This window comes from Astyanax mexicanus, chromosome 1 (genome assembly GCF_023375975.1).
Source record: "Astyanax mexicanus isolate ESR-SI-001 chromosome 1, AstMex3_surface, whole genome shotgun sequence".
NCBI lineage: Eukaryota > Metazoa > Chordata > Actinopteri > Characiformes > Acestrorhamphidae > Astyanax > Astyanax mexicanus.
In genome coordinates this window covers 48,384,198-48,406,999 of record NC_064408.1, presented here as the reverse complement: position 1 = coordinate 48,406,999, position 22,802 = coordinate 48,384,198, and positions in this window count along the sequence as shown.

Below are 22,802 nucleotides of genomic sequence, written 5' to 3'. Positions count from 1 at the left end.
GGGACACACCAACCTAAACTGGACATCCTGATTAACAAGTTATTAATTAGCTTATATGGGATGCCCTTTTTATTCGGTGCGCTCAATACTAAAGCAAGAAATCAAGTTCTGTTACAAACCAGTTATAGAAAGATTTTTTTTTTCAGGATCATAATTCTTCTCTTTATTATTTAAAAAGCAGACAGTAGAAATTCACCTCCAATTAAAACAGATTTTGTTATTTATAGGTTTATGTTTGAGTAAAATGAACATTGTTGTTTTATTCTATAAACTACGGAAAACATTTCTTCCAAAATTCAAATACAAAATTTTGTCATTTAGAGCATTTATTTGCAGAAAATGAGTAATGGCTGAAATAATAAAAAAGAGGCAGAGCTTTCAGACATCAAATAATGCAAAGAAAACAAGTTCATATTCATAAAGTTTTAAGAGTTCAGAAATTAATATTTGGTGGAATAACCCTGTTTTTATCACAGTTTTCATGCATCTTGGCATGTTCTCCTCCACCAGTCTTACACACTGCTTTTTGATAACTTTATACCACTCCTGATGCAAATCCAATCCAAGCAGTTCAGCTTGGTTTGATGGCTTATGATCATTCATCTTCCTCTTGATTATATTCCAGAGGTTTTTAATTTTGTAACTATCAAAGAATCTCATAATTTCCAGAGCTGTATCTTCACTAGTTAGCATTACTGATGTCCTCAGAAATTACCACTCATTTGGTCTGCACTGATTATTGGAAAATCAGGGTTAATATTAAGGATTAGTATTGATTATATATGTTTAAATATGATGAACTTTTTATTAATTCTTTATTAATTAACTTTAACTTTTTAAAATTAATTAATTTTCTTTCTTTCATTTTTAATACTGCAGCAAAGTGTCATCCTGCTGCAAGCTATAAATAAGTGTATATAAGTGTCACTGTGGTCAGCTGAACAAATTTCATTGGTCCAATGTTGATTTAATTTAATGCTGACACTGATATTTTATTCTCGTTTCTGTACAGTGCTTGATTTAGGATTGATATCAGATGTACAATGTTGATGAACCTCTTATTGATATTTTCACAGCACTTCCTGGCTGAGATCATGTAGGAGCACTTTCTCACTCTACAATATTACAGCACATCACAATATTTCATATTATACAGAAGTGATCGATAAACAAGCACATGCTGCCTCAGATAAAGAGATGACACTGCAGTCTTTCCTACCCATAGGGGAAAAAAACTGGGTGCAATAATCTGGTGTTAAATAAATGTATGGAATGTTTGTATCATTTTATTCACGTGCACCTTCACATGTTTCATAAGTTATTATCAAATTTGGAAGAACAAGATTCCTGATGGGATTTCAGTAGATGATTTATCAAATTTGTGATTCTAAATCTTTGAACAGTGCTGTAGAAGCAAAACAGGATGTTGAAGAAACAAAAGAAGCAGAAGATGAATAGCAGTGGATATGAGGATAGGAGGACAGGTAAAACCTGTATAAAAAGGATCAAACTTGAAGTGAGGGTTGAAAGAAGGAACAATTAATTTTTTATCTCTTCATTTTCTGGGACAGAATGAGTAACAGGAAACAATTAATATATAAAAAGAGGCATATATTTCTATGACTTTTAATTTACTTTTTTAACTTCCTTTTAGAGCTTCTTATTATTCTACTACTGATCATGATTTAACTACAACTAAAAATGAACCATCCAGACTGTTATCAGCATTTAATGTATTTTCTACATTGTAGATTAATATTAAAATACATGAAAACAATTAAGGGACACACAGGGAATTAATAATAAACAAAACAAAAAAAAAACAGCAACTATTGTTTAGCACCTCCAGAAACTCCTTCAAGACAAGGAGAAAACTATTTCAGGTGACTCTCCCTCATGAAGACCCTGAGATTAAAATACCAACAGTGTGCAGATCTGTCCTCAAAGATAAATGTGCTACTCTAACGTATAAGTATGAAACATATATTCTGGTTTGTTTAACACTTTTTGTTTAAAAAAATAATGTCATTTGTTCCTGTACAGATTTAAAGTCTTCAATATTCAATGTACAATGTAAAAAAAAAAAAAAAAACATAAAAAGAGAGAAAACATTGACCATCGAATGAGAAGAAGTGAGTCCAAACTTTTGACCGGTACTGTTGGCTGCCTGTAAAGTGCTGTGAGGGGGAATGGCAACATTAGAAAGGGGTAATTGTTTTACTGTCCCAGCTTTTTTGGAACACATTGCAGGGCTGAAATGCAGGATTGAATACATATTAATTATTAAAACATATTGGGTTTATATTGTCTGCAATTAAATAGAAGTTAAAGCAAATGTAAGGAACACTGTGTGTTTATTTGCATTTTTTCCTTCTGTCCCAACTTTTCCTGATTTTTGACCCTGTATGTATAATTTCATCTCTGTGTTGATTTCAAACTCCACCCCAAAACCCTCAGAAAAATTGAAAACCTGTCACTCCTCATTACCATTTTTATACATTTGCAGCCATGTGGCCTCGAAGATTAAATGTGATGGCATTGTGCACTTCAGTGAAAGCCACAGAATGAAAGTCTGTGAGCCTAGAGGCCATGGATCTCAGCCAGGAGATGTGAACTGGACAGAAGAAGAAAGTAAAGATGCAGAAAAACTGGGGTGCTAAGATCCTGGTCCTGGAGATCTGATACCCTACAGAGTTTAACTCCTTTTTTTATGGTAGGGCAAGGTATAATGAATAATAAAGTGCGATGGAATAAGGTTTTAAAAAATTATGTTTCAAGCTGGAAGGCCTCCTTTGTGTCCAGCAGCCTACTCTCCTCACATAATGGCCATCTTGAATAAAGAATTGCTAATTCTTATCAATTGTTTTTAATTGACCCTTTATTTAACCATGCTAATCATTAACAACAACTTCTTATTTATAGTAAGCCTGGCAAGAGGCACAGCCTCTTGAAAAAACATACAACACACAAACAACACTACATGGGAAGAGAGAGAGAGAGAGAGAGATGATAAAAAAGAAAAAAAAACATTTATAAGGTGTCTAAATTACTGCAGTTACAACATTCAGTGAGAACATTCATAAAAGCAGACTTGGATATAAAAACAGGCATTTTTAATTATTTTTGTAATGAATTCCAGTCTCTAGCAGCTGCAGACTGAAATGAAGATAAACCAAATAGTGTTTGTTTTAGGGATTTTCAGTGTGATGAGTTGGGCATTGCGGGTATTATAAGATGGAATTGTTGGCATTTCTGACAAATGAAACAACTGGAAACAAATGGCCCTACACAACTGTCTGGTGTGTTTGTGCTCTCAAAGGTGTGGTAGACATCATTGAGATGTGTAATTGATTGTGCATGAATTTTGTGAAACATTTGGAATGAAACCCAGCTTATAGGAGCAAGCTGAAGAAGAGGAAGAAAGTACTTCCAAGAAAATGGAGAAAATATAAAAAAAGAGAAGAAGAAGAAGAAAAAGAAGAAGAAGAAGAAGAAATGGGAAAATTACAGGAAATACATCAAGTAATGTGGAGAAGATACAGAAGGAAGGAAAAAAAGAACGCAGTTGGAGAACATGGAGAAAAATCAAAAGGATGATAAGGAGGAAAAGGGAGGAATCAGCAGAAGAAAAATAAAGACAAAGAGAGGAAGCAGATGGTGAAGAAGGAGCAATTGATAAAGGCCCAGCTGGAGAAGGAGAAAATGGGTAAGAGGCAGCTGGAAAAGAAGCAGCAAGAATGGAATCGAGGAAGAAGAGGAGGATGAAGGAGAAGGAATAGAAAGAAGGTTGTTTGATGACCTTTCATGTCTGAGCCTGCAGGGTGTCATTAAAAACACATTATCTGCAGCCTCACCTGGGAGAATTAAGTCTGCGTCGTCCAGACTTAAACAAAGCCAGGCCTAATGGATTTATGAAGATTATATCTCCACCAATATTCCAGTATTTATTTTGATTCACTGTGGAAGAATCTTGCGTCCCACGTGCGGCCGGAATGCACTTGTGCAGCGAGTTGTACAGTGCTCTGTTGAAAGGTCTTGGCGTTGGGCCACTGAGGGAGGGCCAGGAGAGTAGCCGGCCCGCCTCAGCCGGCCCTAATCCCCCCTAATCTCTGCTCCATCAAAAGTGACCAGGCCCCTGCATTTAGCTCGTCTGATGTAAACAGAAGTGTGTAAGTGATTTCATGACCCCGCGAGCGCTGGTTGGTCAGTCTCTAAGGCTTCAAGCGAGAAGCAAACTGGCTGGATGATAGCATTTCATTTTAAGGGGTTTATTTGGGCTCATCTTCATGCTCCTGCATTTTTCCACTGCAAGATTTTTTTGTAGAAAGAGTCTCATGTTTTGTAAATGAAGAGACAAAAGGACCTAAAGAGTCGCTATCAAAAGCAACATGTGCCGTATCAAAGCATCGCCAAACTTTTGGGTCGTTTCATCGCTGCACGTCTTCACTTCTTTTCGTTTAAAGCCCAGATCAAGACAGCGACGATCAGAGTCCTGGGGGAGGGGGAACTTTTGAAGTTGATGAGTCAGAGATAAAAAAAAAAATCCCATTCTCTCATATTTCTGAGAGCCGGCGAGAACGAACAATCAAATCATTATATTGTAATTTGCATCTAATAAAAAAAAAAAACCCTCGACAAACAGATTATCAGATAATTTAGTAAAGCAGAGGAAATTGCTGGAAAAATACATAAGCATTCTCTTCTTCTCTGTCCTTTCTCTCCTCTCTTCCCTATTCCTCTCCTTCCTTTCTTTTATATCTTTATAGTTTTTCTTCTTTCTGTTTCTCTTCCCCTTTGCACTTTCCTTCAGTCTCCCTCTATTTCTTGCTCTTTGTCTCTCACGCTCTTCCCCTTTTGTTGCCTTTTCCTTTCCCCGTATTATTCCCTTTTCTTCCCTTTGCTCTCTTTTGTGTCCCTCTTTTTATTCTCATTTTATCCATTCTCTCTCTTCTTTAATCTCTTCTACCTCTCTGTCACTCTCTGCCTCTCCTTCTCTATTTGTCCTCTCCTTCTCTTGTCCACACTTTCTCTCTGTCCCTCTCCCTTTTTCTCTCTCAGTCTCTACCCCACTTACATGTTTCTCTTGCTCTTGCTGCCTCTTTCTTTCCCACTCTCTCTCCTTTATCTCTCTCCTCCCTCTCACTTCCTTTCCCTCTTCTTTAATCCCTTCTACCTCTCTATCTCACTCTCTGCTTCTCCTTCTTCATTTATTCTCTTCCTCTCTTCCCCACTCTTTCTCTCTGCCCCTCTCCCTTTCTCTCTTTCATTCTCTCTCTCTGTTTTTTTCTTCACCCTCTCTTTTCTTCTTTCCCTCTCATTCTCTACCCTTCTTACTTATTTCTTCAATCCCTACTACCTCCACTGATAATCCCCTCTCTATTTCTTATCCTCAATTTCTTTTCCCTCAGTTTTTATTCCCTTCTATCTCTCCATCTCTCCCTTTGTCCCCTCTCTGTTTTTCTCTTTCATTCTCTCTCTACCTCTTTCTTTCTCATTCCTGTCACTTTCTTCCTCTCTCTCTCTTCTTCAATCTCTTCTACCTGTCTGTCTCACATTCTGCTTCTCCTCAATTTCTTACCTCTCACTGTTTCTCTCCCACCTTTTTTCTCTATCTCTTCCACTTGTCCGGCTCTTTCTCTCTTTCAATCTCTCTCTGCCTTTTTTTCTCACACCCCTGTCTCTCTCTCTCATCTTGCTGCTTTTCCTTTCTTTTCCTCTCAATCTCATCCCCTTTTTTTATGTCTTTCCCTTTCCCACCCTCTTTCTGTCTCTTTGTTTTCTACTCTCTCTTTCTTTTCCTTCTTCTCCCTTCTCCCTCTCTTTCCTCTCTCTATCCCCTCTCTATCCCCTCTCTCACTCACTCCCAATCTTAATCTCTTGCTCTCCCTCTCTCACACCACCTTTTGTCTTTCAGTTTGTCTTAATATCTTTCCCATCCATGTTTGTCTCATCCTCTCTCTCTTCTTCTTCTCTCTTTCTCTCAATCTCATTCCACTCTCTCTTGCACTCTCCATTCTCCTCCACTCTTTTTGTTTTTCTGTCACCCTCCTTTTTTTCTCTATACCCTTCTTTATCTAAAAATGTCCCCCTTTTCCTACCCTCCTGCAACCTCTATCTTCTTTACATCCTTTCTCTTAACCTCTTTCTCTCTCTCTCCCTTTCTCTTCTTATTTCTCTTGCTCTCTCTTCTTCCTTTTTCTCCTTTTCTCTCATTCTTCCCCACCCTCTGTATTTTCCTCCACTCTATCTCTCTCTATTCCTTTTCCCACTCTTTTTTCTCCCTCTCTTCCTATTTGATTCTCTCTGTGCCCACTCTATCTGTTTCTCTCTCTTTTTCTAGCACTTCATCTCTTGCTCTCACTCTTCCTCAGTTTGCCTTCTCTCACTCCCCCTTTTTCTCTAGACATGTCTCTCTCTCATTCTCCCTTTTCCTCTCTCTGAGCCCATTAGCTGCAGTCTTTTTGAGGGGTAGGATGGGGGGTAAAGTCAGGCAAATACACAATAAGCTGTAACCTTGTCTCCTGTAGACCACACACACACACACACACACACACACACACACACACACACACACACACACAGTGAAAGAGAGAAAGAGAAAACACACAGAAGCGAATAAGATGTTCTACAGGAGAGGGACTCAATGAGGCTGAGCCCAGAGGGCAGCTCCCTAATCTTACACATGGAGAGCGGGAGCCGGAGTGTGTGTGTACCGCTCCGGGGTGAAGGACTGTAATATAGAAGAGTGTTAAAGAGGTTACGCAGGTAAAATGTGTGTGTCTGTGTGAGTGTGTGTGTGGTTGGCTGGAGGGAGCTTCCGAACCATAACTGGGCCTGGAGTTATTCATCATGGATGACCTCAAGGTTATAAAGCTGGCTGTGTGTGTGTGTGTGTGTGTGTTTGAGAGAGAGAGGGAATGAATGTGGTGCTGGAGGGGCCAGTGAACCATGTCTATGTCGTCGATGATCCAAAGACCTAAGGTTATGATTGCTCTCTCTTTCTCTCTCTCTCTCTCTCTCTCTCTCTCTCTCTCTCTTTCAGTCTGTGGTTGTGATTTTTGTTTGTTACCCACCAGATCCACACAGATGTCCAGATGCTTCTCCTCTGCCACAAACTTCTCTGCTGTGAAACTCAGCCCACACGCTCCTCCGTTCAGCCCAGCACAGACGCAGCTCTCTGAAACCCTGTGAACTCTGCTGCCGAGCGAACGCGGCTAATCTGTGTGCACGTTCCACTCTCTTATCTGCAAACATATGCACAAACGGGATTTAAATGAGCCTTTTTAAAACACTGGCTGCTGTTGTCGTGGGCATATGTTTGTCTGTCACTCAGTTACAGGGCAGATGTCATTCACTGTTTGTTGTGTTAGGTGGGCAAACACTCCATCCGCTACTGTGGAATTCACTCATTTGCTATAGCACTAGCTTCACTTTTTCTTTTTTTCTTTATAGGTCATTTTCAAATTATTAAAAAAAAAAAAAGTATTCAAGCAGGATAATACACTACAGATTATTTCTACTGACGAGCAAACATAACTTTTGTTACCAGCATCTATAATTTGTGGGCAGGTCAGCTGAGAACAAAAAGTACAAAGTAATTACAGTATATTGTGCCACTGTAAAATAACAGTAACATGATGGTGTGCACTGCGAAATTACCATTAAAAAGACAGTTTATGGGTGAACTGATGGCATGCATGAAAAAATATGGAATTTAGTTTTAAAATGCTTAAGTGATGCTTGTGATTATTTGCAGTCTGTCCATCAAGAGACATACAGTATTATGCAAATGTTTTAGGCACCTGTGGGAATTTCAGTAAAGAAAAAGCCTCTTATCTGAGAGGAAAGTGTTTAGTAGCTTGGTAAAACACTAGCATTATAATAAATACAAACAGCAATTTTACAAAAAGCATTGCTTTTACAGCCCTGTTCTCCTTAAAACATCTTCTAATCTCTCCTCATCTGAGTTTAATAGATTTAAATTACTAAATGGGTAAGTTGTTAAATCAGGTGAGCTGTTGACGGAACTGAACATATACACATGCTGGCTGAGGAGCATCCAGGAGAAATCTGCAAATACACTTTGTTGTTCAGCTTGACTCACAAGATGTAACATAATTTACTTAGTTTAAAATGTATGTTTATTTGCATCTGTTCAAAACACATGTGGTGCTTTTTCAGGTAAAAAAAAACCTCATACTCATGTTGAGATAAATGGATTAGTGTAATTTGCTTTGGTGCCTAAAACTTTTGCACAGTATGTGGTGTAATGTCCTCATTAATGATGTCAAAGGAACTGATTATTTGATCAAGGCAGATTATGCTACACATGGTTAATTTAGCCACTGCACACAGTAGAGCACTAGAACAGTAACATGTAAACAGCTATCATTGCACACTATTATAAGAAATAGTGAAAACAGCAACTGTGGAATTAACTAATCTTAAAACGCAGTGTGTGTTACACAGTGTTACAAGTTTGTCTCACATTAATAAAATAAAAATAATAAATAAAATTAGTGGTTTTAGTATGGAATGATTGCTGGTGCCATTTTCAGCACAACAGTTGTGCATTTGTTGCAATTGTGCATTTTATAACTCAAGACCAGAAAGCTGAGGCTGCAGTTGTCACACATTCAGTTAATTAAATCTCACAGCCTAGTTGAGTATTGTTGTTGAGCATATTATGACAGCAGGAAATTTTTTGTTTTTGTAGTTGCAATTCCTACCCTGACCTTTGGGGGCAGTACTGATTTTTTACCCCAGATTACAAGCCATCAAAAAATGGAAGCCATGTAGTATCAATGGAGGTTCAGAGGAAGCTGTTGCTTCATTCCTCTGACTAATGAACCTTTGTTTGAGGATTTTAAAGTGTAATGCTCAATGTAAGTGGTTTAATTATACTTGTCCTGGTACTTATTTGTACCTATTGAAGTTTTCTTCTGTTTTTTTTTTTTTTTTTTTTTTTCAGAAAGGTTCTTGTTTTTCTATTTTTTCTCTTCTTTGCTCTCTTTTTTATTGTTAATTAACTCGTAAGGACTTCTCTGGACAAATCTTGCAACCATCAACAACAATTTCACTGAAGCTTCTTCGCAGCCAAAACATAGTTGGATTATTTCTTCGCTGTTTCATTATATTTCTCAGGATTTCTATGGACTTTTAAGGACTATTTCAGCCCGGCCAGGTGAGAATGAACCAATTCTTTTTTTGGAAGATCCTTTTGAAATAATTTAAAAACTTAGAAACTTTAGAAACTTATTGCTTTGGGTGTGTTTTGTGCATTTATCAAAACACACCATTGTCTATATTGATTTTAATTTCTGTAATTTTTGTATTTGGTGAATGAGGTTTAGTAAAACATCTATCTGCTCTCATATATGATGGTACCCTTCTTATTTAAAAAAAATCTGAAAACGTGTTATTGAAGCATAACTGTTACAATTTCTTCATGGAAAATAATTTCTGTGCCATGCCATGAAGAATGAGGTTGTTGCCTCAATTTGCCCTTATGGAGTTCAGGATTAGTGTGCTCTTCTAAATAATAAATTAGTTTGTGAATGTATTGTCGATTACTGATCTTACATTTTTGTACAACATTAAAAAAAGTTATGCAAAATGATTCTATGACAAAGTAAACAATTAACTCCACTCTATTACTCCAGACTGACAATATTTTTGGAGATGTACCCAGTTGGAGAAGAATTGGGTCACCATTCCTGACCCAAGACAGTGTGGCTAGCTCTGTGGCTAAACTACCATTGGATCTAAGCTCCATAAAGTCATTTAAAGAGCTTCAATAGTAAATACATGAAACTAACTTCAGTCAGATCACAGAAATCAAGAAATCGTTCTCTAAGAAGCCTATTGCAAAAGGCTAGCTCCTTTTTTAAAATTATTATTAATTACAAACCACAGACAGAATAATAGCGGAAATCAGCAGCCAATGCCCTTTTGGTTTTATCAGTGTAACTGTTTTGTCTTGAAAGAGATGACAGATCATTCAGGAAGTGCTGAGTGTGAGCTTTTTATTCATTTCTACCTTCCAATGCACTCATTCCTCTCGAGTTATACAATCCTCATGGGAACATATTGCAGCAAATAATTGGAAAGGTGCAGAAATGTTTCTAGCTAATAATTACTGTTCCCATGTATCCTGCAGTAAGTAAGAACAGTAGACCTGCGTCCCTTTATTAAGGAACAATGCTGTCAACACTACAATGATTTCTGTATCCACATTAGAAATGTTATGAAGAGTATGTAACACAAAAAAATAATAACTTAGACCTGAATTCTGTTTATTTGACTAACTACTGCTTTAAATTAGCAACGATAACCTCTGAAGGTGATAGTCCAGTGCATCCAAAAAGAAAGAAAGCATAGAGCTCCGTTTATAGAGTAAAAAAACACAGTAGCACCGCCAATCCCTGTTGTATTGTGGCCAGTGTTGTGTTCAAGGCTAGTTTTTTGGGAATATTAACTTCTTTGAGGAACGTTTGGTCATTTTTCTGTGTGAAACTGTAAAAGAACATCTTAAGATGCTTTTTTTTCTTCTTAAAACAACTTTCATGACAGTTCAGCAAAGCATGTTTGATGAGGGTTTCTCTACAGCATTGGTTGGCAACAGGCAGCCAATGAGCCATGTGTTTGTGTTTATTGTGTGTGTTTATTCATTATTTTTTCCTTTCTTCTTGGGTTTACCTGCTTTGAATTCAACTGTTCTTCAATCGGGTTCAACCACCCTCTGGGCTGGAGAGCTACTAGTCTGTAGCACTCCATCCCATTACTCTTTTTTTTACAAAACAGATTTTTTTTTTTTTACGTGGCTCACTACGTAATGGCTTGGAAAATATCTGGCTCATGGCCAAACTTCATTGTCGACCCCTGATCTACAGTTTCAAACTGAAGAACTTTCAAAAGATCCTAAAGTATTTTTTACTTTTAACTGTGATGGGCTGACATAAAGGAATAAAAGATGTATGCATGAATGACTAAAGTTAAATGACTTAAATCCAAAAATACATTTTTTTAAACATATATTCTAAAAATGTATTTAACCACTAAACATGCATGGTCCAACACTGCAAAGTTCCTTTTCTGCCATTGACTGTTGAGTAATAGTTTGGCAATGAAAGAAACAAATAAACATTAATGATTACTTAACACAGAGGCAGTCAATCAGCCAAGACAGTGAAATCTCATTAAAAATGGATGTATGTAATTAATGAGAACAGATTCAATTAGGCTAATTTCAAGTCCCATGATAGTTAGAAATGTTCACCTAACAACTATTAAAGCATGAATTAGACACTGAACATCTGTTATGGGTTTATTTTATTTCCCTGCATTAAATTAGTAAACACACACAGTGTGGTGAATAATCATATAAGCTGATATTAAGCGTATTTCTCTAAAATTCTCTCAATTCTATAAAGCCCCTAAGGTGACATCATGTAAAAAAAATAATAAATAATTAAAATCATGACCAATTCATGACTCATTGACTTGTGATAATGAAATCCTAAGGTGTGGCCAGGACTCATTAAGGCATGAGAATGAGAAGCTTATGTGTGGGAATGAGATCATTAAGGTGTGGGAACGAGATCCTCATGCGTAGGAATATGTAATTAAGATGTGGAAACTATATCATTTAGGTGTGGCCATGATTTATTAAGGCATGGGAATGAGTTAAATTGTAGCCTTTAAGGCATCACCACAAGGTTTATGCACAATATGACTGCCTATGGAAGCAAAACGGGTCTGCATACTGTCTGCTTCTGAGCCAATCAGCTTTTAGTATGTGAATTAATTGTCTTAATATCGCTAGAATTCATTCAATAAAAAGAATCCAGATCACTCTCCATTTTTCTTAATAAAGATTATCCTTGGATTGAAGCTTTGATGTAATATTCAGTCTTCTTTATGGGCTTTAATTTACAGAAAAGCAAGCTTTGTCATTTTCTGGCTACCACTTAATTATATCATTTACATGCCTTAATTATTTAATACCCACGCATTAGGATCTTGTTCCCACACCCTAATATGCTGTGGCCATGCCTAAGGATCTAATTCACACGCCTTAATAAGTCATGGCAATGCATTTTGTTTTTTAAACATGTCACCATAATGGCTCCATACAATTCTTTATATTTAGGTATTTTTAATGTATAAGTGGCACATTTTGGTAGTTGCTGACAGCTGTGTAAAAATAACACTCCTCATGAACGGCTGTTTTGGAGATGCTCTGATCACAGATCAGGCTTATGCTGATAATGTGGTTGTAACTGAAAGTGACACTGACGGTCAATTTTACTAAAATCAGGGCTGGACTGGTAATCTGGGCCGACAGTTCTCAGGGGCTGATTTTTTTTTCTCTTCCTTTTTTTCTAAGAGACTGGTATACAAATTAGAGGGGGCGGCCCGTTGGCCCATATTCAATATAGACAGTGGACTGAACCAATCAGAATCTAGGAAGAGAGGGGCCACACCCTGTCTCTGCGTGGTTTAGCTCTGAGCTCTAATTATGAGGGGCCGATTTTTTGTCCCAGTCCAGCCCTGACTAAAATGATCTATTGATTTATTCCCATTATGTTTAGGAAATTCAGGTGAATCAACTTCTTGTTAAATATGTGAGTTGTAGAATGGTCCAGATTCTTCACAGATAAGATGAGTGTGTTCTGATAGCAGTGTAGACTAAATGTTTTGGGACTAAGAGACCATTTTATTTATAATTATTTAATGGAAGACTCATAAAAAAGAATGTGTTAAGCATGAGATAATAAAACAGATTCATACAATGGTGCCAAAATAACTATATTTCTAAGCTAAAATGCTAAAAGTGCTGTTTTAGTGCTGTCAAAATCAATGTGAATAGAAAACATTCGCAGCTGTTGATTTTTTATTTTTTTTTGTGCTGTGCTGACTGAAGCTGAGGCAAGGCAAGGCTACGCTAATAGAAGATAGCACACGCCTCTGGAATGTGTTTCCATAGAGTCGTTATTTTAGCCTATCAATTCTTTTATAGCCCCGGTGAATAAAGAGTGATAGCGTGACTGGAGTCTAGCTCTATTAAATTGTTTATTAAAAGCCTTTTAGATGCTCTTATCGCATCGCTACTGTCCCTTAAGGCTATTTTGGGTCGAGCACCTTCGCTGGCAGGGATTCTCACATCCAGCTTTTTTTTTCTTTCTTTTTTTTTTATGGCCTGGCCTGTGGCACCTTATGGCATTAAGTATTTAAGGGAGGGTAAAATATCTCTCCTTTACCCGCCATCCACTCCTGTCTTCTGGGCAGGTGATCAATTTCATAGGTCTGGCTGATGTCTCTCCTGGACGAGGCTGATGGATTTGGCAGATAGGCCGGGTCCCTCAAAGACATGGCCGAGCTCTAATGTGGCGGCCATTAGCTAGCCAGTGGCACAGATAGCTCATACTGGCATAGGCTGACACTCCATTAACTACTCCATAATGGCTGCAGGTGAAGATGGAACTGAAAATGGGATCCAGCTCAGTGGTATTAACCAGTTTCTGAGGACCAGAGTGATATTACAGGTTATTTGAACGAAAAGCTTACCATGGGTACCATCTCCAAAACAGCAACCGGCTGGACTACTTTCAGGATTGAGAGGTCAGTGCAACATCCTTTATGGTGATTCAACAGTCATTAATATTGCATGAAACCTGAAATAAGATGACACAAAACAATAACTCCCCAAAAAAATAAATGTTTAAAATTTAGTTATAACCATTGTAATATTTGAGACCATTAAAGATGAGACATGTCGAGACCTAGAGCTAGAAACATAGGGGTCAATTGAAAATCTCTATTCAAAATATGGTGTAGTCTCTGTCTTCAAAGTCTGATTCAAAAACAACACTTTATTATAGTTGAATTTGAATTAAGACCATGACCTTATAACTAATAGTCGAAACTAAGAGAAGACAGAACCTAGACACATAAGGTTAGATTGTCAGATGTTATATAATATCAATTAAGCCTAGTATTGGGTGAAACAGCGTTTTGAATAGATATTTCCCATTGATTTGCCAACACTTTGCTTCAGCTGACTTTGACTTTAATACGTCAAAGTCTTGGAATCAAAGTCCAAACATAGAACTGGTCACATGGGGCACTTTCTCAGATAGGGACTAAACCTAGGTTTAGACTAAACAGAATTTTAGCAAGACATTTATCATTGAATAGAAAATAAAGTCTACAGCTGATCTTAACCCTGTCCATGAAAGTGAAACATAAAATCCAACTTATGAACAACAATCTGTAGTTAAATGTGAGTCAATAACATGATTTTATAGTTAAAAAGTTAAAAAACTCAAACACATTTCAATTTCCCCACTCATTTTTTCAATACACAGTGCTTTGGAAAATGAATCCCCTTTCCTAATTGGTTATATATGTATTTCCACATTGGACTTATATATTCCATATTCCTCATCCAGTGGGTCACAAAAGAACCTGGACCTACTATCCAAAGAACTACAAACTTTACTTGCCAAAGTTACTCACTTCCAAAAAAATGACATTTACATGTGACTTAAAAAAAAAACCTAAGGCTTGTTTTGCATTTGTCAAAAATACTTTTTGAAGCCCTCTAAGACTTTTGCACTAATATTTTGGGAACTGATAAGTCAAAGTTGGAACATTTTAAAATGAGTCCTGTTACAACTAATTCAAATCCAGCATCACTTTCCACCGTAAGAACATCACCAACAGACAAACTGGAAAAATTGAAACCTTCAAAAACAAGGCACAAAGCAAGGCAAAGGTAAAATCAATATATAAAATATCTTGAGAGCAACGAAAGACATGAGCACTGCAGCATAACTATAACAGCAATGAGATAAATGACTTAGAACTTATAAGTCATCTTGTGATGTTCTATTGCAGGGCGATATCTTTTAGTAAACCAAACATGCCAAGATGGCCACACTTTGATGAAGCACTGAGCCACTGAAATCTTTCAGATGTGGCATGACCCGTTTCATCCATAACGCATGCAGGTCGAGTGCTTTGCAGTGCGTGGGTTGACTAGCTGTGGAGGGTCAGGGATGAGGCCACGCCGGCATCTGCTCACCCTCAGCCCTCAGCAGGCAGTAATGCCAGGCACGAAACGGCCTTGAGGATGGGAGAATAGGCCATTGAGGACAGTGCTCAGCCAGAGATGTGGGACTGCATTGTGCCATTATCATCCATCCATCTCACATGAGATGGGAGATATTCATGAAAACGAGCAGAGGGATGATCCCATGGGCTTTTCATGCAGACTAAAAGTGCTGTATCACCACAGTCTTTCTAAATACAGCATGTGATCATGTATAGTCTATGACATAAAGATCTATTATCTCCAGTGATCCACTTACTGCAGTTTTTAAATTGTTTGGAAAGTTAGCTTAGTGCACTGAAGAAAAAAATATATAATTATCTTTAAATCTAAATATGAATTCAATTATTCATTTTAAATACAAGCTAATTTCTGTACATAAAAAAAAAATCTGCACACAATGTATATTCTGTCATGCCCATGCCCTCAACTAATTTCATTGGTCAGTGAAGTTTACAGCTTTTAAAGCAGAGTGCCTTTGTTTAAGAGTTTTTTGTTTAATGTATGTTTTAACAATGTAAGCTTGATGTCTCCTGGTACCATCTATTTGCTTACTGGCCATATCTGCATCTCCTTTACACACCGCTTGCCTGGCCTCAGTGTTGAAGGCTATGAGAGCAAATTACCACTTGTTGTTCTGCTAATGCTGCATTTACACTGCTCCGTCACATCAACGCACATGAACGCACTGGCCCCCTCCAATTGGTCGCATGTGTGCGTTACAAAGGCGTTTCCTGCGTCGTCCAATTAAATCATTTTAATAAATGGGAAATGGTTTTATACGAGCTATTATTATTTCCCATAACCTATTAAATATAAATGTGTATTAATAAATACAAATGTTAGATTGAGCTTCATTACATTGTCTACTGAGCAGCAAATAGGCTAGCAAAAGCATTTTTTTTTTCAATTACATTTTATATTAATATTTTAGAAACCCACCAGAGACCTCAATAATCTGCCAACAGTCTCAGCAACCTTTCTTCATTTCTCCATGCTGTATTACGCTGATCAGAGTCTCTGTAAATCAGCATGGATTTAAGATAAAGGACAGGTAAACCTGAAACTTCCCTTCCATGCTTCTCTGAAATGCTTGAAAGCTGAACTAAAATTGAATAGATGCATCGTGTTGGATGGATTAATTTGCTTAAAGTTCTCCTCCACGTAACTTTTCATCACATCTCATCCCTCGGACTCGACACATCAAACCCCTGATGCACTGCGCGAATACGTCTGCGTCTGACGGGCGCTTTCAGTGTATGGCAGTATGGGTGTGTACATGTGATAATTGTAATTTTGTTTAGCTAATTAGCAGTTGTTAGGTACTTAGTTGTTAGGTAGTTTATTGCCTAGTGATAAATTAACTGTGTCATCTCTAAAAAAAGAAGTGCCATCATTAGAAGCTTGTTGACATGAATGAGAACACCCAAAGATAGATGCTTGGCTTATGCTTTATTTTATTGGGTAATATGTAACATAGACATTTTGTATGTTGTAAAACTGACTAAAATAGAACCTGATTTTGGTCATAATTCTTGTTTTCTTATTGCATGGCAATTTGCAGATTTGACCGGTTTTAGTTTTATTATTTTAGTTTTCTATGTGTATGTGTATGAATATGTTACAAAATGCCCTCCTATTTTATTATAATGACCCCTATGGCTGCAAAACACCACCATTGTGAAACATTATAATAGTAAATAATAACAATGAGAGCTTATTAGCCTGGAGTACAGCTTTCACACCATATGGTTTGTTTTAGCAAATAAATTACTCTAATCAAAAACAAATTTGTCTGATGTAGAATTGATCTTTATACAACTGTTGGTTCTTGAAATCAAATGTACAAAAAAAAATACAAAAATAATAATAATAATAATAATATAAAAAAAACATGTCTTAAACTCTATACATTAAGGACACTTATGTTATATTAGGAACACTTCTTATATAGTACTACATATTAAGACCATACAATAATGAAATAAAACATTATTTTTAATTGCAGCCTTAATATATGAATGTGTTACTTTGTTACTAATATAAATCTATATAGAGCATTACCAGATCTCCTCGCAGGCTCATAAAAAAATAGTCTAATATTACTCACATATAGAGGCTTTTATATGAGAACAGGATAATTTTGGCAGATATTCAGAGAGAGCAATACATCAGCTTGATTTGTTTGTTGTGATAGCCTGCATTAAGCACTTAATCCTGTCGACTTGTGTAAGTGATTACGGTACTCATGATATGGGAAGCAATAACAAGCTTATGTGAATGTGTTTAGCTTATATGGCCATAAGTAAAATTAGCGCTGTTAACCCTATTATTATCATTATTATTTAATTAGCTCTAATGTTAATTGTAGCTTGAGAAAACAAGAGGGGGAAACAGACCCTCCCACAGGATTACTTTATTTTATTCTAAGGACGCAGATGGAGAGTCAGATCTTGAAGCTGATGTGTTGGAAGCAGGAAAAATGGCTTTAATGCAAGGATCTTTGCAACTTTGATATGGCCAAATTGTGACAGCTTTTTGACTTGTTCAGAAGCCAGCACCAACCAAAAGAGAACTGAGGAAATACAAATGATGAAACCTGCATCATGGGATCAAGGGTCCTTCACTGATCCAATAGGACTCCAACTCCAACTCAAATCAGGACTTAAAATAAGCCACAAAAAAAAAAAAGATCCCAAAAGATGCAAAAGGCTCACAAAAAGAAACAAAGAGATCTGAAACAAAAGCCATAAAAAGAGACATAAAAGATCTTAAAAGAGAAAAAGGAGAGGACTAAGCTGTGTCCAGTCTGTTTTGAGTTTGATTGTGTTTTAGTTTGGTTTATTTGAAGCTGAAAGCTGTCTTTCGTTTGTACATGCATTTCCTCTGTTCTGTTTTTGAACCTCTTCAGGGTTTTGTAGTAAACATTTATAAGTAAAAATAAATAAATACATGAATAAATACAAAAATTATGTTCAGTTCGCTCTGCATTTGGATCCAACACTTCCCTCTCCCATAACAAGGAACCCTTTAAAATAGCGGGAAATGCTGTTTCTCTTTCTTGAAAATTTCCTAGATATTGAACTAATAAAGGATTATATCTTATCTTGTCTTATATCATCCTAGTTAAAAGAGATGCTCATTTATTTGGGCATGTGTGATTACAGTTCAGTTCATACATCACACTCAGGCAGGCTCTGGTGCCTAACCAACTCTGGACTGGTTCATTTGTGGCAAGAACCTGATCAGATCATGATTTGACCCAACTATCAGCAGTACTCCGCTGGTTTTAGCTAAGCTGCTTCTGTAACTAGTTGTAGTTTAACCTGATATCTTGCCTTGATCATTTGTATAGCTGTAAACTAACAAATGATATCGATGCCGTTTCTCCATATTAAACTGTACAGAAATATGTACCAGTTCAGAACACAGGACCTTCTTCCTGTATTTACTGTCTTGCTCCCACACCAGACAGGTCTGACCAATAAGAGAAGAGGATTTTTTTTTTTTTCATGTGGTTTGTTGCCAAACATGTTGGTCCACTTGAATTTTTCCCTTGTGTGAAAACAAATCATACCGAGAGGAAATCTACAAAAGAGCAATGCAATTTTATTAACAAACTAGGCAAACAAACTAGATACTTGTAGGTGGGTTTAAGTTTTTCCCCAAGTGCCTCCTCAATCAGTGTTTCCACCTGTGTCTCATTTTTAGCTCCGCCCCACTTGTTACCTGTCGTCATGGGGTTTCCTGTGGTCCCTCTGTATTTATAGTCTGTGGGTTTACTGTTCCTGTGTCGGTTCTTCTTTAAGTACGTCTTTACGTCTGTTTGGTTGATGTTTTTTCTTTGTTCCCAGTCTCTGTGTATTCATTGCTTCTATGTTTGTTTATTTAGTTTTATTTCTGTTTGGATATTGGGTCCCGTTTTATAAACTTACACGCGTCCACTCCTCCCTGCCACACCCCGACACAGATACACCATAATATGGCATTTTACATTTAACGGTTAATTTATAAATGGAAGAAACAACACTAATAATCTGAATTCTGTTTTGTATAAACTAAGCAGTCAGTGACTGAGGCAATTTCCAGTTTCCAAGCTTCAGTCATTGCTCGCATTGACAACTGTTTGTGCAAAGTGAACCTTTCTGTGTAGCAGTCTGAGAAAATAATGGAAAATAATAGTGAATCTGGCTTGGCAAGCTGCTTTAGTCCTTTGGAATTGTGGAAAAACAGCGACGTGCAGTTTAGGTATGCACGATGGCCCGTGCTCTGATAAATTTTTCTTCCCAGTATTGAATGGTGCAGAAAGACAGCTGGCCCATTGACATTGAACTGCTGGACCATTTTTCATTACCATTCATTTCCCTTTCTCTCCGCTCTCCTCCCATGATTGCAGATAAGAGTAAATAAGCGCCGGGTGATCAGGCTGAATGAGAGGCGGCGGCGTCGGTGGCAGCGAGCGAGAGGAAACGAGCGCCCGGCGAGTTTGGAGCCTGGACGGATCCATGGGACGGGGCACGGTAAGGTAACAGATGTTCTGGCAGCGCGGCTGCTACTCGGCTGATTCCGATAAACACAGCTGATAAATACACTCCAACAGCCAACACTCGCGCCTCAGCGTCGAGCTCGCCCACTCAGATGCAGAAGAGGCAGCCATTAGACTGGGGCGTTCAGAAAGAGGGGAGATTGGATGCGCCGAGAGAGGGATGATCATGATGATGATGGGTGAGAAGAAGTAGAGGAGTGGGAGAGAGTGACACATATGAAGATGGAGAGAAGACTGATAGTCATTGGAAACAGATTGAGGAAAGATTGGGAGAAAGTGAGAAGTTATAGATCACCAAAACCATCACCAAAACCAGACACTGGCAAATTCGAGAGGGGGCATGGGTGGCAACTGCCCCCCTCTGGTGCTCTCATGGATTAAAAAAAAATCAAAGTGCCCTCTACAGTGAGATTAAAGAGACAAAGTGCCCTATTGGTTACTTTTCTAGCATGGAAAATTTTGATAAAGTGCTATAAATTATGATTATGTGCCCTCTAGATCAAGATGTTTGGATAATGTGTCTTAATAATTGCCCACCTATAGGTGCCCTTCTGCCCTTTCAGTAGCAAAGGCGGCTACTAATATAAAGAGCGTTTGTTGATTTTTAACATATAAAGAGCGTTTGTTGACATTACCCTGGGTCCCAAATCTGTCCTTACCAGCAGAAAGAAATTGGATGCGGTGCAGAATAGGGTTCTCCTGTTAGGTGCTTCTCTTATGAAGGAGTACCCCACCAGTGGATTAAATGATGAGGGGTTCTATATGTGCCCCCACAATAGCATTATGTCATTTAGTAAGGAAAGAGTAAGTTGTTGTCAATAATGGTACACAGTTTTAAATGATGTTTCCATTTATTTTTTTAAACACTTTTAGCCACACCCCTTCTACAATGTGAAGGCTTCATCTTGTACAGAAGGTTCACTTTTTATTTGCTTGCTCCTACTCATGATACAGCATGAGTTTATCACTGCCATCAGATAAATATGGCGGACAAAAACTGAAACTGAAATCCTGAAACATCTGACGTGTATTTAGTTGTTTGGCAGTCAGGCAGATTGAAAGAAAGAAAGATGGAGAGATGAATAGTAGCGGAAAGAGAGAGAGAGAGAGAAAAGAGACAGAGAGTGAGCGGGGGAGGGAGGAACTGGGATTGGAGCACTGGACCACCCGGTGTGCCGAACAGGTCAATTCCCATAGTGGAGGAGCCTCAGGGGAGAGTGATGGCAGGGCCATTGATTCAGTCCCAGCGTTCTCCTGATAGGTTATAATGGGGATGCTGCTGAACTTTAAGAGGTGGAACAGAGTTCAGGAGACAACAACAAAGTTTTGCTATTGATCAGTCCCTCAGGTAGGGGGAGATTAGTCCCACAGTGGAATTTCCCTCACAGTGAAAATTCCCTCCAACTGGGCCAGCACTAACGTCAATCGCTAAATGGCAAACAGGCTTTAAGCCCCTCCTCCAGAGCCGAGGGGGCACCACACTGTCATCTGTAGGACTGAAGTTTGGTTTACTTCTCCTTTAGTACAGTCAAGGGCAAACGTCATGTTGTGGGATTGAGCAGAGTAGTGAAGCAACAGAATAAAAGTAGTCAGAACTCATATTTACTATACAATTATCAGTAGCACTTAAAAATAAGGCTCCTTTATAAAGGAGTTATAAATAGTTAATAACCGTTTATTGATAGTTGGTAATTAGGTTCTAAATACTTTAAAAACTAATTAATAATAAGCAGTTATAACACATACCAATAAAAAGTGCAGCAATGACCTTTCATAAGCTAATTAGTGATGCCACATTTATTTTTATTCTGCTAAACTTCAGATCTATAATAACCATTTAATAACTCTCATTTATTCATTTAACTACACAGATTAATTACGCTGCATGGCCACCTGGATTTAAGTAAGTAAATGATTGCTAAGGGATTGCTGCAGTTGTTCAGGTTTAGGTTCAGCAACAGTATGTGCTGAAAGAATTAGGTCAGCTGACTACCTGAATATACTGAATATAGATCAGATTATTACAACAGTGGATTGTTTCTTCCCTGGTGGCACAGGAAAATTCCAAGATGATAATATCAGGATTCATGGGGCTGGAATAGTGAAAGAGTGATTCAGGAAGCATGAGATCATCATTTTCACACATGGATTGAGAGAGTTCACCACAGAGTCCAGATCTAAACCTCATTGAGAATCTTTGGGATGTGCTGGAGAAGACTTTGTGCAGTGGTCAGACTCTACCATCATCAATGCAGCTGCAAGATCTTGGTGAAAAATGAATGCAACACTGGATTAAAATAAATCTTGTGACATTGCAGAAGCTTATTGAAACAATGCAACAGTGAATGTGTGCCACAGTCAAAGCTAAAGCTGGTTAAATATGGTGTATACTACCATATTAAATGACTAAACTGACTTTGTATAATATTCTATTAGATATGTTAATGCTGACTAATGGAAAATACACAGACAAATACCTCAAAAAAATAAGTTTAACTATATAAATGAATGTGGAATCGCAGTTGACCAGTTGTAGCCGTTTTTTTTTTTTTCCAAGTATTTCTACAGTATTTACAGACAAATTTATTGAAAATTCATAATCCCTTTATAAAGGAACCTTAGTTTAAAGTAGTACAAAATAGACCATTTGAATTCAGCCAGTATAACCCTTTACATACTTTACCTACAACTGTAAAATACATTTTTACTGCTCTTCTTTTTTCTTTTGGACAGTAGTGTTCACAGACTAAACAGAATCATTGCGTGCAAGGCATGGATATATGGGATGGAGCAATGCGCACACACACACACACACACACACACACACACACACACACAGACACACACATTCACATTCACGAACAACTAGGGGGCAATTTTGCATAAGCAATTGACCTACCATGTGTTTTTTTGGGGGGAGGGGAAACCAGCATACCCGGAGGCAAACTCACACAAGCACAGGGATGATCAAACCCTCTGAAGCTGCACAGAGAGCACACACACACACACACACACACACAGCTAAAAATTCTTCCCACCAAACTGAAAAATAGTTAGTCAGCTGTTTTTAGGGATGATCAAACCGAACAGTTTTCTCACTTGTGAACATGTTCATAAGTGATAAGCTTTGCCTTCAGTCTG